This window comes from Triturus cristatus, chromosome 7, assembly GCF_964204655.1.
Source record: "Triturus cristatus chromosome 7, aTriCri1.1, whole genome shotgun sequence".
In the NCBI taxonomy this organism is placed as follows: domain Eukaryota; kingdom Metazoa; phylum Chordata; class Amphibia; order Caudata; family Salamandridae; genus Triturus; species Triturus cristatus.
The window spans coordinates 467,935,105-467,948,507 of NC_140590.1; positions in this window are offsets into that span (position 1 = coordinate 467,935,105).

A 13,403-nucleotide genomic window follows, 5' to 3' on the forward strand; every position below is an offset into this window, starting at 1 on the left:
ATATATATATATATATATATATATATTCACAGAAAAAGCCATAGGTTTCAGGCACGTTATAGTTAGGAATTAGCATTTAAAAAACCTCAGAAATTCACTGAAAAAACCATAGGTTTCAGGGGTGTTATAGTTAGCTGGACTTTTCACTTGTACAAAACTATTGAAATTCCCCCATTATAGTTAGTTCAGCTAACTATAACTCGCGCGCCCGCAATGCACTGCTGATGACGTCACATATTACATCACTCATGACATGGTCAGTGACATCACTCATGACATCACTGATGACATCATCCAGTGAATGTCTGTTTTTCTGAAAATTAAATATGTTTTATATATGTATATCTCAAGGTCGATGGAAGAATAAATGGGTATATAAGTGTCTAAATGGATGATTTGTTTTTGAAAAATTGATTGTTTAACTGACTGATTAAGTGCATCATAGTGAATACATGGCTTAGTGAGTAATGTTTAAATATGTAGATATCTGTATCAGTCTCTCACTTTGTGTATAAGTGGCTGCATGGGTTGGTGAGTAGCTACATGGGTGTCTATATAGGTTATTAGTTGGTTTTTTGAGTATCAGTCTGAGTGTCTGCATGGTTCGGTGGGGGGTATTACGTAGTGCATAGGTGCATGAATGAGTGACTCACTGTTTGTATGTGTTGAAGACAGCATGTGTGCAGGACTGTATGGGTGGATGAGTGTGTGTATGGGTGTGTTAGTGAGTGAATGACTGTCTCAATAGTGTCTTTATGAGTAACTACATATGTTTTAAACTAGTATATGTGACTATTGGTGTATATAAGTGAGTATATGTGAGAGTGAGAGATTGAAAGAGTTCCTGTATGAATAAGTATGTGTTTCTATAAGTGATTGTTTAAAAGACTAAGTATGTGTAAGTTTCCGTAGAAGTAAGTGTGGTGGTGTGTGTATAACTGTATATGCAAGTAAATGTATGTTTGATTCTTTATTAGCATGAGTGACTATGTGTGTGAGTAACTCTATGGATGAGGGGCATTGTGTAACAGATGTATAGGTGTATGAGTACATATGATGAGTGAGTACATGTATGAGTGACTGTATAGGACTGTTGGTGAATGAGTGGATGTGTATGTGGATCTTAGAATTACTGAAGAGGTTGTTGTAACTGGTATTGGTATGTCCATTGTTTTGAAAATTGTAGTCTCTATTTTTGAATGTGTGTATCAAAGGTTATATTAGGGTGAGAGGAGGTGTGCCACTCTATCACAAGGATGATGTCATCAGTGATGTCATCAGTGATGTCGTTTGCGATGTCATCAGTGATGTCATGAGTGATGTCACTGACCATGTCATAAGTGATGTAATATGTGATGTCATCAGCAGTGCATTGCGGGCGCGCGAGGTATAGTTAGCTGAACTAACTATAACGGGAGAATTTCAATAGTTTTGTACAAGTGAAAAGTCCAGCTAACTATAACACCCCTGAAACCTATGGTTTTTTCAGTGAATTTCTGAGGTTTTTTAAATGCTAATTCCTAACTATAACGTGCCTGAAACCTATGGTTTTTTCTGTGAATATATATATATATAAACAGTAAAATATGTAAAATTAACACATTTATAACTTTAATAAAAAAACATTTATATAACACTATGAAACAAACACTATTTAGCGTTTGCCAAATAAGTTAAAAAAGCAACCAATAACATTAACATTTAAAATAGTTAACCAATTGCAATGCTTTACTAATTAAAAATAGCAAGATAAAAAAGCTATACTAACATTCAAGAAATTGTTTAGCGAAATCATGAAATTCAAATAAGCAGGAATGCTGCTGGATTCCTGAACTACACCATAAAAAAGGACAACTTGAAAGAAAACAAATAACCTATTTGGAAGCAAGTTAAATACATTAAATATAAAATAAATTAAATATACAAGATCTAAAAATGCTTGATTTAACAAAGCACTTCATATATCTATTTCTTTCATGTTCATATAACTATTTTTTTCATGCGCCCTAGATACAGATAGATCCAAACTGAAAAGAAAACAACACCAAAAATAAAGTCCAATACATATTTCAAAATTGAACACCTCAAAGACAAATAAAAAGTAACTAAGATGTGATAAATTATTATTATTATTATGTTTTTTTTTTAAAAATTTTATTGAATTTTTCCGTACTCATTACATCAGAATAATTTGCACATAGCATTAAACAATTCAAGGGAGGAACATTAATAAAGAAGACAACCAAAACCCCAAGAATTTACATTCCGAAAACAATCTCACAATATTCAGGGAGCCTCCTTCCATCTCCTAACAGGTTCCCATATACGCTTACCTAAGGCTCTACCCTTTTTCCCCTTTCTATCGTATATCCCTTTTTCCAAATTATATGCTGACAATAATCTGGCCAACCATTGATGGAATGTTGGAGCTGTCTTATCCAACCAGGCTGATGCAATACATATTCTGTAAACGGACATAGCCACGAACAGAAAAAGAGATGAGGCAGATTGTTCTTCTGCCCCTCCTACTCCCAGAAGGATCCATACTGGTGTAAGGACCACATTAATTCCTAAACTTATGTCTAGAAAAGATTCGATAGCCTTAATCAAAAGAATGAGATGGGGACACAGTGCGAAAATATGAACAATATCAGCCTCACTACTATTACATCGGGGGCACGTAATTCCCGTCGTACCCCCCCATTTAAGAATCCTATCGGGAGTATGGTATAGTGAATAAATCGTCTTGTAGTGCTGAGACTGTAGGACTGCCGAGCAAAGTATGGTCCGCCCTAATTCAAGAGAGTCCTGGAAGCAGTCCTGATCGATCTGAAGTTTATCGCCCCATTTCCTTCCATATTTTTCCAAATCATCGCTTTTTAATAAAGACAACTCAGCATAAATTTTCTTTATGGAACAGTCTGCTCCAGACTCAATCAAGTCGAAGACTCTATTTTTACTAAACCCAGCAGACCCACCCTTCTTATTCTGCAGGTAACTCCGAACTTGTAAAAACTTAAAGAAATTATTCCTAGGAATACCATACTTCCCTTGAAGCTCCGAGAACTCTAGGAAACCTTGATCTCCCATAAAATCCCCAAATTTGCAGATCCCCCGCCGTCCCCAATCACTCATGATCCCGTCCGCAAATATCTCTACTGGAAGAGATTTATTCCCCTCGATCCTAGTGTAGGCATTAAATCTACCCATCCCAAGTTTTTTACTCAATGCTGCCCATATTTTAAATCCTACTGATAGTGTCTTAAATTTGGTTTGTTTATAATACCCAGGGTCCGTATATTTCAGAAAACAATTGCCGGCATCTTCCCCTATAAGCAATGCATAAATATCAGTTGAGTCTGATTTAATCTGGATATCTGAATTATCTCCTCCCATAAGCCCCCTCATATATTGTATGGCTGATGCCCAGTAATATAACTTAAAGTCCGGTACTGCCCAGCCTCCCCTATCCCTAGATAGAGATAGGAACCGAAGTGCCATTCTAGTTTTCCCTCCTGCCCAAATAAATTTATTAATCAAGTGTTCAATTGCAAGAAACCATTTACCTTCAAATAATAGAGGAATTGTCCTAAATAAATAAAGAAATTTGGGCAAAATAAGCATTTTAATCACATTTGATCGACCCACCAAAGAGAGATGAAGATTGTGGATCCTGTCGAGATCTTTCTTGCATTTTACCATTATTGGCTCAATATTTTGTTCCACGATCTTTCCTACATCTGCCGAAATGTTAATACCTAAATAGACCGCTGAATCCACTACTCGCCCATCGTTACAGGTCGTCCGTATATTCTTTATAATCTGTGTCTTAGAGCTATTTAGAGCATATCCAGAAATCCGTCCAAAGGCCTCAGCCTCCATTTCTACTTCCAGCATTGTTCTAGTTGGGGAGGGAGACACTATCGCCACGTCGTCTACATAGACCAGAGTTTTGCAGACCTGACCTTGAATATGAATCGGAGCGATTTGTTCATTTAATTCAAGCCTGCGGATCAGCGGAGCGATTTGTTCATTTAATTCAAGCCTGCGGATCAGCGGATCAACATAAACTGCAAATAGCAAAGGCGAGCATGGACACCCCTGTCGGGTGCCTCTGTCAATCTGGAAAGGCAGTGTATGCTCTCCATTAATTCTAAGCTGAGCTGTAGGTGACCGATAAAGTGCCTGTATTGATTTAATGAAGCCTACCCCAATACCACACCATGCTAATGCAGCCCAAAGGTAGTCCCAGGAGACCCGATCAAATGCCTTCTCTGCGTCTAAAAGCATAACCGACATGGGGTCTCCTGAGACTTCCGTTGTGTCCAGCAAGGTAATTATTTTCCGAACATGGTGCGCCGTCCCCCTCCCTGGTATAAACCCGTACTGTGTAGGACTGACCAACTGTGCTATTATCTTGGAGAGTCGAATAGCCATTACCTTTGAGAATATTTTGGCGTCCGCATTCATAAGAGTGATAGGCCTATATGAGCCTGGTTCCAGAGAAGGCTTGCCCTTTTTTAAAATCACCACCATATCTGCCCCTGCCCATGATTCTGGGACAGAATATCCAGACTGAGCCTGCAGAATAGTATCCACCAGATCAGGAATTAGAATTTTTTGAAACATTCTATAAAACTCAATAGGAATTAAATCAGGCCCCGCAGCCTTACCAGAGGGGAGACTGTTAAGAGCCACTAATATTTCCTCAACTTTAAAAGGTACATCAAGTGCCTCCCTGTCCTGATCAGACAGGTGCGGAGGAGATAAATCCAACAGATACCGCTGGATGTCTGAGGAGGCTCCTAGCTGATCTATATAATTTACCATAGAACTGTCTAAAAACCTCTTTAATTTCCTCGGTATCTGTGACTTTGCCTCCTTTGCCGTCAGAAATCTCATTAATCCGTCCTGCCGTTGTTCTCTGTCTAGTGCGAATAGCAAGTATGCGACCCACCCGCTCACTCAGCTCATAGCATTGTTCTTTTTTGGACAGAAAAGTCGCAGCTACCTTTATAGCGAGCCCCTCGATAAGGTCTGCCTTGATACGTACTATATTAAGTAATACCGAAGTCGGGGAGACCCCAGCTCGAACCAGAAGGGCCAGCTCGTGTTCCGCCTCTGCAAGAGCTCTCACCAATTTGTTGACTCTGCCCTGCTCTAGTTTTTGCTTATATAGACTATAATTTAACGTCTCTCCCCGTACCCCAGCCTTGAAAGCATCCCAAATCATCCCCGCGGAAGTGCTACCTCTATTTATTTCCCAAAAGGTTTTTATCCGTCTGTTCATATATTTGACGTAATCCTCATCTTTAACTAACCTCCTCTCAAATGTCCAGGTCCGACACCTTTCACCTCCTTGTAATTTTACTGTTAAAATCAGTGGATTATGATCCGAAACCAGTCGAGGGAGTTTTTCAATCTTACTATTCGAGAGTAAAGAATTTGAAATAAAGAAATAATCCAGCCTGACACAGACCCTATGGGGGGCAGAATAATAGGTTATACCATCATCCGAAGGGTTCAGGCGCCCCCATGCGTCAATTAAAGAGTTATGGTGAGCCATACTAATGATTGCTCTGGATACCTTTTTCTTCCGCCCCCGATATTGCTGTCCCTCGTCGATACCTAGTCCACCAATCCCATTTATATTAAAATCCCCCGCCAAAATAATAGGTTCCGGCCATAAAGCCAATTCCGAATCTAAATGTTGAATGACACCTGGGTCATCTTCAGTAGAACCATAGACTGATCCAATGGTAACTATTTGATTATTAATTGAACACTCTATCAAGACCCATCTCCCCCATTGATCCTCCTTCTTTCTGATGACCTTGACATCCCTTCTTTTGGACAAGATAGCCACCCCCCTAGTTCTAACCCCCTGTCTTGAAAAAGCCAACAATGAGAACCCAAGCTGTTCCATTAGGTAACTCTTTGCGGCTTCTACATGTGTCTCCTGTAGACATACAAAATCCAGTCGCATTAATCTTAGAGCAGCCGCGACACGGTGTCTTTTCAGCGGATCGTTCAGCCCACACACGTTAATTGAACCAATCCTTATGCTCATTACGTTACAACATAATTGTAGGCCCTCCATAGAAACAGACCCTTAATATATGCTCCAATTACATTCCTCATCACCTGCTCAGATTGTGGCTTAACCTCCCTTTTCCAAGCAAAAATTCTCAGCTCTAATGCTGTGCAACACAATACAAACCCCCATTCCCGTACCCAACCCCCCACAAACCCCTCCCCCACCCTAAGAACCCCCCCCCAGTACCCTCCCGGTTTACAGGCAAATGGGTCAATCCTGACCCATGTGTGGCAGCTATGAATGCAGCAGCCACCCCCCCCTCACTCTTTGACCCCCTATATTCCGTATACCTCATCCATGAAGTCTAGGAATCTCTTGCACTTTCCAAGGATCGGGAAGTGGAGAAGGCCTTTACCCTCCCTTCTGCTCTTTCATTTCCACCAAGTATTGCTGAGCCTTAATCTCTGATGTAAAAAACTTAACCTGGCCCTTAACGATAACCTTAAGCCTCGCCCGGTACATCAGGTAGGCCTCATGCCCAAGGCTCTGAAGAGGACCAATGAGTTGCCTCATCTTCCACCTTCTTTCCACTGTAACATGGCAGAAATCAGGCCGGGCAAAGAAAGTAACTCTATCAAACGAACGTCTAGAGTCAGGTTTAGCCTTCTCCATAATCTCTTGCCAAAGGAGGAAGTTTCCAACATAGACCAGAATCGCCCGTGGTCTTGCCGCCTGCGATGAGCTAAGGGTTTTTTTCTGAAAGACCGGGAAGCGATGAGCTCTTTGAACCTCAGCCTCCCAATCCCAAGTCTCCATCTCAGGAAATGCGCCCTTAAACAATTTAATTACGAATGCCCTTGTATCCTGCCCCTCAACCCCTTCCGCCACCCCCAAAAGTCTTATATTGTTACGCCTCTGGCGATTCTCGAAATCCTCGAGTTTCCATTGTATATCCTCAGAGAATTTCTCCTGTGCCTCCTTAAACGAATGCCACCTGCTCACATCGTCTTCCAGCTGACTTGTTCTCTCCTCTACATGAGCGACCCTGTCCGCCATCTCCTCATATAACTTATTCATTTTTCGCAAAGAGCTCTGGATTTTTTTTGCTGACTGTTTGGCTCTCCGAATCTCAAGTCTCGCCTCGCCCTGCATCTGCTTCAGAGTAGTATAGAGGAGGTCCAGTGACATAACCTGGGGCTCATTGCCAATGTCATCCTGAACTGTCTGAGGATTAGACGCGGGCCCCTCCTGATGTAGCTGGGACGATGCTGAATAATCCCAACAAAGCTTCCTGCTCTCCCCTGCTTCCGGGGGACTCGACGTATGTTTTAGTTTAGATTTTGTCTTTTTCTTATATGAAACCTTATATGTAGTAGGTGCCTTCTGAACCGATAAACTCACTGCCGAGTCACTTTCAGAGCTACTATTCAAACTTCCTTCACTAGACAAGAAAGAGTCTGAGTCGTCATTTAAGGAAAAGAAACATTCACCATCTGGGGTTCCAGGGATTCCTTGCCTAGATAGCAGTAGCTGAGACTGATTATAAGCCAAACGATGACCCTGAGCCTGTGCAGTTGCCCCTTTAATACTTGACTTCTCATGGATCATTGAGGGCTCTGTCAGACCTGTTGGCTTATTTTGTACAAAGTCCCCGCTTTTACCAGGCAAACTTTCAGTCAAGGATCTTTCCCCGCCCGTTTGCTCACCAGACTCACCAGGCTTACTCAGCAGTGTCTCATCAGTCACTAAGCTCGGGATCGATTCTCCCCCCTGGCTCGAAGAGAGTACCTGCAACATTGTATCCGGTTGCCTAGCACCAACAACATCGTCGAATAGCGGAGCTGATGACTCCTCGTCTCTTTCCTCGAGTGAGCCTCTGGCTTGTATCTCATCAGTTTCCAGTGCCTTTACCTTGAACGATTCGCGTACGGAAGGCTGCCTGGAATCCTTGGTTGATTTAATCTTGCCCCCGTCGAGTCCCCTCTTCCCTGCTAGGACTGATTTACGAGCGCTGGTGTCTTTCCCGCCCCCCGCTGCAGCTCCAACGCTTCCAGCGCCGTTTCGTGGGTCATCTGGTTTCCTCGGAGCTCTCCGTACCTGCGCTCCACGTTGCAAAGGATCTTTACCAGCATCAGCGTCCTGATGATCCTTGTGGGTTGAATCCTCTTTGGGCTGTTTAGGTCCCCTCGGCGCCATGATCCGAATAACTTTACCAACTTTACCAAGTAAGTCCAATTTAATTCTATCTATCCGCGTAATAGCCCGCAGCAACGAGCGTGTTGAGCAGACTCTCCAGATAGAAGTCACTATCGCGTAGGGGGCCTTAAACATCACGCATCCCCTCTGGTCTCATACTCAGGGCGTCTCAGAGGAGGGAGAGAGAACTGTGACTATGCGCTGCACTCAGCCAGCGGCCATCTTGCCCTGATTCAAGATGTGATAAATTATTAACAAATAATGTACTAATAACTTCTCTTTTAAAAGAAAAAAAAGACTTAAAAATTAAAAGTAAATGAATTCTTCACAATGTAAAACTAATACTACAATTTTTCAGTTCAAAAGAAACACCTGTGGCAAAAATCATGTAGATTTGCAAATAAAAGTTATTAATAATTTATTAATAATTTAATATTGAGTAACCAACAGATAAAATGTCTGCCAGAGTCACATACACTAGATCTAGGAAAGGAAAATTATTACTAATTCACATGGAATACATGTACAACAAAGAAAGAAAGTGCTAGCAGTGAGAGAACACACTGGAAATGTGCAAAATATAATTCTAATGTATCTTATGGGAGGGCAACTACAAAAATTAAATTGAAAATGTTAGAGAGCATAATTATCCCCCCAAGTTTAAAAACATGAATTAAGCAATGTAGCGAAAGGGCTCAAGGAAGCTAGTACGATTTAAGAACTATAATCCCCAATGTTCCTGATTACACTATAAGCCAGCTTTCTACAATTGCCAAATTATAAAGGCGCATAGCAAGAACTAAAAAAGCAACCAGAGAAACACACGCTGCTTCAACAACATACAGGGATTATAAATATCCCCAAAAACGTACCATTAACACATACAAATGACACCCTCCTTTTATATGACAATGGTAAAATTGAGAGAATAATGTTTATAATGGCTGCTAACAATAACCTGCTAACACTTCCCCAGAGCAACACATTGATAATGGACAGAACACTCAAAGAGTGCTCTCCACTATTAACACAAAGCTACAAAATCCATTGACAATACTAAAACACCAACATCTCCTTAGTCTTTAAACTTTTACCAAAGAAGCAAATTGCAACATATCAAGAAGTATCAAGCGAAATAAAATCCAAAACGAACAATTCACAAAAAATAGATATCACTTTGAGCAAGCAATGATTTCTAGCATGTCAAAAATATACCCATTCAAGGGTGTTACTACCACTTTAATCAAACTATTTGGAGATACTTGCAAAAATCAGCAGAATACTCCGTAAATACTAACTTTGCCAATGCAATTAAAAACTCATTGTCTTAGCATACGTCCCTGTAACTGAAGTAGCAAAACATTACAACCTATTAACAGAATCACCTCACTATCATGACATGGATGAAAATGTACTCCTGTAATAGACTACTTGAAAGATACTTTGGTTGGCAGACTGCATTATTCTGGTTATAGATGACAACCCAGAAAACATTTACCTTGGTGGAACCTTTATGAAAGTACCATGTCACAACAGGCAAAAGCCAAAAATGCAGTGGGAGGGTGCACAATTCCTTCCAAGTAACTTTAGGATCAAGCTACTCACACAGTGCCAATTTGTAGACATTTTAAAAAGAAGCAAAACTATCAAGAACTAGGGGCCTGGTAACGATGATGGTGGGATCACCGGCAGTAGCCCATCGGTGGCGGTTCCACCGCCATCGTAACTGTGTTTACCGCCCACCATATTACAATGGCAGGCAGATGTTTGGCGGTCGGAAAGACTGCCCACCACGCATCCTACGGGCTCCTTGAGCCCCCCGGTGCGTCGGAGGGAGCCACAATCCCTACAGTGGGGGTGGTGCCTGCCAGGGATTATGATGTCCCTCCATGCCGGCTGTTTCATAGTGGTTTACACACCATGAAAAGGCTGGTGGAAAGGGACATTGGGGGCCTGTAGTGGTCCCCCCTTGCCCCCTGGCCTTCAGTTTTGTGTTTTGGGGGTCCCAGTTCCGAATGGATGGCAGTGGGACATAAGTCCGACCGCCATCCTAATGAGGCCCTTAGAATGGAAAAATTACCAACCCAACTGAAACCTAAAGTCTCAAAACAAACCACAGAAATGCACAACATGTTACAAAGCACAGTCCAACTCTTGCTAACAATCAGGCCTACCATACTTAGGGCCTGATTTCATTTTTAGACTCAATAGCAATTTAAAAAAACACTAAAAACAAATCTGGACAAATACAAACAACTAAACTAACCTATCTATTACTATTATTTCAATTGTTTACCATTCAAATTTAAATAAAAATTAGTAAGATTGAATTGTGAAAAAAGCTTTGCACACATTGACCAAAGAAACCTTAAATATCACATATATCAACTCCATAAACCACAGCACAAAATACACTATACAACATACAAAACATTAAAACCTATTAACAGAATCACCTCACTATCATGACATGGATGAAAATGTACTCCTGTAATAGACTACTTGAAAGATACTTTGGTTGGCAGACTGCATTATTCTGGTTATAGATGACAACCCAGAAAACATTTACCTTGGTGGAACCTTTATGAAAGTACCATGTCACAACAGGCAAAAGCCAAAAATGCAGTGGGAGGGTGCACAATTCCTTCCAAGTAACTTTAGGATCAAGCTACTCACACAGTGCCAACTTGTAGACATTTTAAAAAGAAGCAAAACTATCAAGAACTAGGGGCCTGGTAACGATGATGGTGGGATCACCGGCAGTAGCCCATTGGTGGCGGTTCCACCGCCATCGTAACTGTGTTTACCGCCCACCATATTACAATGGCAGGCAGATGTTTGGCGGTCGGAAAGACTGCCCACCACGCATCCGACGGGTTCCTTGAGCCCCCCGGTGTGTCGGAGGGAGCCACAATCCCTATAGTGGTGGTGGTGCCTGCCAGGGATTATGATGTCCCTCCATGCCGGCTGTTTCATAGTGGTTTACACACCATGAAAAGGCTGGTGGAAAGGGACATTGGGGGCCTGTAGTGGTCCCCCCTTGCCCCCTGGCCTTCAGTTTTGTGTTTTGGGGGTCCCAGTTCCGAATGGATGGCAGTGGGACATAAGTCCGACCGCCATCCTAATGAGGCCCTTAGAAGGGAAAAATCACCAACCCAACTGAAACCTAAAGTCTCAAAACAAACCACAGAAATGCACAACATGTTACAAAGCACAGTCCAACTCTTGCTAACAATCAGGCCTACCATACTTAGGGCCTGATTTCATTTTTAGACTCAATAGCAATTTAAAAAAACAGTAAAAACAAATCTGGACAAATACAAACAACTAAACTAACCTATCTATTACTATTATTTCAATTGTTTACCATTCAAATTTAAATAAAAATTAGTAAGATTGAATTGTGAAAAAAGCTTTGCACACATTGACCAAAGAAACCTTAAATATCACATATATCAACTCCATAAACCACAGCACAAAATACACTATACAACATACAAAGCATACAAACATTGTTGACAATAAATTCTATATAAGAAAATAAAATACAATAAAAAAAACTCATCCTTTAAAAGTTAAAGAAAAGCGTTACTTACATTTTTGTAGTTGAAGAGATGAAACTCCATTATAGCCCACAAGGTAAATATAATTAATAAATAAGATATGAAAATCACCCCACAAAAAATGCAAAAGTATCATAGACAAAAATACAATTCCAAAGAAGTAAAAGCAATCCATGGAGACCATCCAAAACTAAAACAAATACAATTTCAAAAAATGATTCAGAAAAAAATAGTCAAGGAAATGAAAAATGAAAAATAACACTGGTTAAAATATAACCAAATGTATTTCCTTGAATAATGAAGTTTAAAAAAATCAATATCCTCACTGAACCAAACAAGAAACCTCTAAAGGAAACACAAAACACACAACCGCACAACCCATAAACCCCATAAATATTGCAATGCACTATAAAATTTAAAAAAACATATACAGTCAATATATAACTAACAGACACAAAAACATATAACTACAATATAATGAGGCCTACTGCACTCACATACCACAAATACAATGCATTCTAATACAAAACAGACAAACTACTAACAAACACTAAACTACACTAACTAAATTAAACCTAAACACATCACCTATCACTACTAAAGCCGGAAATGTAATATAATAATAAACTTACCTGACCTAGAGAATAGGAATAGAGACTCAAGATCGAACACAAAGAGAAACAGCCCAAAATAACAAAGATAGACTACAAAATTAATAAAGCAGAACAATATGGTTGCTAATTAAATATAAAAGACTCAAACCCCAAACAGAAGAAGGCAAAATAAGTAATCATGTTTAAAAAATAATAATACTTGATTCTATAAAGATATTGAATTTTATTTTAAATGCTCAAAAATTTAAGTGTACCACAAATGTAAATCTAAATTACAACGAACTATAAATAAAACATGTTAAGGCATCATTTGGTACTTTTTAATGCATTCTAAAAAAACCATCAAAATATATAGGGGCCGATTCAGATCCTGGAAAAACCGGGTACGAACCGTCGGTCGGAGCGTTTTCTCCGTCCGACTCGTACCCGGTCAAAAAACATTACAAAAATGCAAGTACGATTCGTATGGAAACACTATTTCCGTACGAATCGTACAAAACACCGACCGACGAAAATATACATACAAATGTGATCCGGGAAAGCGCCGACGTGACGTCGGGACGCATCCAGGCTGCGTTTCACGAACCAGGAAGTACGATCCGTACTGACGTCACCCCGCACGGATTATATTTTCCGACTGCCAAAAACTGCCGGGAAATCAGGGCGACGCGCACAAGGAGCACCTGTACGCGACGGACAGCCATGGACCCGAACCTACGTGTCATCCCAGCCCTCATAGCAGTCCACCTGCTCTACAGGAACCGACGCAGACGCCGCAGAAGGTCAGAACAACACCCAGGGGCAAAAGGGGGGGGGCAGGGGCAGGACACACAACCCCCACCCAAGTCACAAATCATACATGCCCTGGACATACTTGACCTTCAGGGCCTGGTCACTTCGAGGGGGTGGGGGCGTGTCCAGCAACGCATGCGCCCGCCACAACGGAAGTGGGTGATGACGCGAACTGGCAACACAACAATTCCGGTACATACC